Below are 4,960 nucleotides of genomic sequence, written 5' to 3'. Positions count from 1 at the left end.
TGATGATTATGACACTGATGATGATAATGATTATGACAATGATGAAGAAATAGGGGTCTAAATATGGCCAATTTTGCAGTGCAGTATCTCAAACCCTAATTGATTTAGCGCCATACCACTTTCAGATTATTAATGCACTTAATAAATGGTTTCAATTCATGTGGCATTTGATGATGTCCAAGTCACATTAAAGGAAATGTTGCAATTTCCTTAAAACTTTGAACGCGTCTATCAAAGAAACTTGGCCTAGGATGACGTTGATATTTACATTAATGTTTACTATTGACTTCAGCTTTTACATGATGGTAATATTTTTTGTGTCCGACACGTGGTTTCGGTTTTATGGGTGTCACTTAAAGTTGAGTTTGCATCTTTAAAGCGTCCTCACATGTGCCCTATTAGACGTAGAGCAATAATTCTGTCGGATTCAAAATACTGAGATCCAATGATATATAACATGCATGCCTTACATGCAAATTCAAAGTCACATTCACTTAACATGGGGCTATTATTAGATAAATCGGCTAATTAGGTTAACCTGGCTGTCAACCCCAATAGAAAACAAAGTTTCAGTTGTTTTAAAGATACCCTCTCTTTTATATTATTTTAATAGTACATGTTTTACATCCAGTTATAGTATGTGAATAAGCTCCTTGGTGGATTGAACCATGTTTTACTGTAAATTGAGCTTACGGAAGCACATTAAAGGGATACCCCCACTTAATTTCCCAACTTTCTTATTTCTTATCCGATTTTAACCAAACTTAGTATGTATGTGTATAATCAAATTCTGAATCGATGCAAATATTGAATTTTTGTTGCGCGCATGCGCATTACCAACTATCTTATTTCTTATCCGAATTTCACCAAACTTGGTATGTATGTGTATAATCCAATTCTAAATTTGATGGAAATATTGAATTTGCGTTGTGCGCATGCGCATTATCAACTTTCTTATTTCTTATCCGAATTTCATCAAACTTGCTATGTATGTGTATATTCCAACTATAAATTCAATGGCAATAACGAATTCTTGTTGTGCGCAAGTGTATCACCAAATTTCTTATTTCTTATCCGGATTTCATCAAACTTGGTCTTTAGTAATTGACAAACATTCTTTTATTCCTAGCCAATATACATTAAACTCTAGGCACTTTTGGATATTTGAATTTAGAGATGCAGAAAAGTATTTACATCAATGTAATTGCAATAGACCATCTTCGTATGTACCTGAATGTTGTAACACGCCCTGCATCAGTACTGTAAGTTTTTTTACAGGGCGTTCGTAAGCGAACGCCCTACTTTGTTTTCGTAACGATTATTTTTTTTTCGTCAGCTAGGGAGTTTATTTCTCGGAACCAGAAATAGGTACGACAAAACGGACTTTATGACGTTTTCTAACTCGTGGCTATTCACGTATTAAATGTAAAACAAATATGTTCTGCGCAACCGGAAGTGAGATAGCAAAAAACCGGAAATGGACTGTAGAGGGCGTATTCATCGTTCGATTTTGCTCGGGTTTCCTTTATTATAATTCTTAGTACAAAGGACATATGATAGCAGTTGAAATATTCGATTTTCCAAAATTCGTTCGATACTTTTTTTGTCGAAATTAATCGAAAAATGCTATTTCGGGTTTTTTTTGACGGATCGATTTGAAATTTTTATGACGTAGGCCGTCGGTATGAGCAAATAATTCTGCATAGTCAAAAAATGTTTATCACTTCCGGTTTCGATATTAGTACTTCCGGTGGCATCACTTCCGGTGAAATTGAGTTATGTCAGAAATGACATATGCATAAGCTTAGTGTCACTAATACAAAGTGTTACAACTAAAAAAATTCGTACCGGAAGTAACATATAGGTCGCCATATTGGTTTACCTCAATATGCAAAACTTACTATTTTTGAGCTATTTATTATCCGATTTGAACAATTTTTGTGTCAAATGATAGAATTAACGTTTATCTAAAACTTGTTGAGGATAGAATTTTGATTTTCGGTTTTGCCTTTTTTGTACGACCGGATATTATTTTTCAAAGTTTGAAGGCGTATATCTCATGACCTTGAAATTTGGTGACCTTCATATTTACTATGATGATAATTTGTGACCTTGAATATCTGATGACCTTTTGACCTTTAGGGTCATAAAACTATTTTCGATTTTATAAGGGTTTAAAAATGATCCATTTTGAACCTTTGCAGTGCTGTATCTCGTAGCCTAATAGTGATATAGCAATAATTCTTTCGAATTCATAATGCTGAGATTCTGAGCTTTCCAGTGATATACAACATGTCTATATAACATGCATATTTAAAAATTCTATTCGTTTAACATTGTGGTATCAAATTTAAGTTGGTTAATGAGATGTCAGTATAGATAAAATTCCTGAGTTTGTCCGTTAAAGTACCATTATCCCCAATTTCTATCAGAAAGTTCGTCAACTCCAGGCACTTTTGAATATTTGCATTTAGAGATGCAGAAAAGTATTTACATCCATGTAATTGCAATAGACCAACTTCGTATGTACCCGAATGTCGTAACACGCCCTGCATCAGTACTGTTATTAGTACAGTTCTAGTTTTTTTTTTTTTCGTCCACGGCAGACCGGTTTTCTCGGAAACGGCAACAGGTACGGAAAAACGGACTTCGTGGTGTTTCGTGACTCGTGGCTAATCCCAGCTTAAATGTAAAACGAAAATTTTTTGAGCAACATTACGCAAAATTGCAACAACCGGAAAATGGACCTTAGAGGGCGTGTTTATCAACCGATTTTGATCGGGTTTTCTGCATCGTATTTCTCGTAACAAAAGACAAATGATAGCAGTTGAAAATTTTCGATTTTCGAAAATTCGTTCGATACTTTTTTTTGCCGTAATTAATCAGAAAATACTATTTCGGTTGTAGTTTGGTGGATTGACTTGAAACTCACATGCGTAGACTGCCAGCATAGTGGAATAAAAGCACACATTCAAAAATTTTTTATCACTTCCGGTTTCGATGTTAGTACTTCCGGTGGTATCACTTCCGGTGAAATTTAGTTCTGTCCGAAATAAAATATGCATTATATTACCAGCCATAATACAAACTTATTTAACTAAAAAAAATCGCACCGGAAGTAACATGTAGGCCGCCATTTTGGTTTGCCTCATTTTCCAGAAATTGCTATTCAGAGGCCATTTATCATCCGATTTGCATAACTTTTAATGTCTGTCTACAAAAAATGGGAAGCATAATTTTGATTTTCGGTTTTTCCTTTTTTGTACGACCTGATGTTTTTTTTCAAAGTTTGAAGGCTTATAAGTCATGACCTTGACCTTTGATGACCTTTATATTGACTATGGAGATAAAGGCTGTCCTTGACCTTCTCATGGCCTTTTGACCTTTGGGGTCAAACAACAACTTCTGATTTTATAGGGTCTAAATATGGTCAAAATGGCATTTTTGCAGTGCAGTATCCCAAACCCTAATTGATTTAGCGCCATATCACTTTCAGATTATTAATGCACATAATAAATGAATTCAATTCATGTGGCATTTGATGATGTCAGAGTCACATTAAAGGAAATGTTGCAATTTCCTTAAATCTTTAACACGGTGTTATTATTAGATCAATCGACTAATTAGATTAACCTGGCTGTCAACCCCAATAGAAATCAAAGTTTAAGTTGTTTTAAAGACCCCCTCCCTTTTATATTTCTTTAAAATGTTTTGAGTCCAGTTGCGGTATATAAATAAGCTCCAGTGTGGATTGAACCGTGTTATACTGTAAGTTAAGCTTAATTTCTTATTTCTTATCCGATTTTCATCAAACTTGGAATGTATGTGTATAATCAAATTCTAAATTTCACGGAATAATCGAATTTGCTTAGTGCGCATGCGCATTACCAACTTACTTATTTCTCATTCGATTTTCATCAAACTTGGAATGTATGTGTACAATCAAATTAGATAGAAATATTGAATTTTGTTGTGCGCATGCACATTGCCTAATTTCTTATTTCTTATACGGATTTCATCAAAATTGGTCAAACAAACATTCTTTTATTCCTAGTCAATATACTTTGAACTCCAGGCACTTTTGAGTCCAGTTGTGGTATATAAATAAGCTCCAGGGTGGATTGAACCGTGTTATACTGTAAGTTAAGCTTACGGAAGCACATTAAAGGGATACCTCCACTTAATTTAACAACTTTCTTATTGCTTATCCGATTTTCATCAAACTTGGTATGTATGTGTATAATCAAATTCTAAATTTCATGGAATAATCGAATTTGCTTAGTGCGTATGCGCATTACCAACTTACTTATTTCTCATTCGATTTTCATCAAACTTGGAATGTATGTCTATTAATCAGTTCTATATTTGATAGAAATATTGAATTTTTGTTGTGCGCATGCGCATTACCAACTTTCTTATTTCTCATCCGAATTTCACCAAACTTGGTATGTATGTGTATAATCCAATTCTAAATTTGATGGAAATATTGAATTTTTGTTGTGCGCATGCGCATTATAAACTTTCTTATTTCTTATCCGAATTTAACCAAACTTGCTAGGTATGTGTATAATCCAATTATAAATTAGATAGAAATATTGAATTTTGTTATGCGCATGCACATTGCCTAATTTCTTATTTCTTATACGGATTTCATCAAAATTGGTCAAACAAACATTCTTTTATTCCTAGTCAATATACTTTGAACTCCAGGCACTTTAGCATGTTTGCATTTAGAGATGCAGAAAAGTATTTACATCCATGTAATTGCAATAGACCATCTTCGTATGTACCTGAATGTCGTAACACTCTGCATCAGTACTGTTATTAGAACAGTTCTAGTTTTTTTTTGTCTACTTCTGGTCACGCTCCCCAGCCAAAACTGCACGTCACACATTGTCTGACACTATTATTTCTTATACCTTGCGTGTCGCTACTGTTAAAATGTAAAAGGACGCATTTT

This window comes from Lottia gigantea (genome assembly GCF_000327385.1).
Source record: "Lottia gigantea unplaced genomic scaffold LOTGIsca_38, whole genome shotgun sequence".
Classification (NCBI taxonomy): Eukaryota; Metazoa; Mollusca; class Gastropoda; family Lottiidae; genus Lottia; species Lottia gigantea.
The sequence above is the reverse complement of the archived record's forward strand: the minus strand, read 5'-3'. Positions refer to the sequence as shown.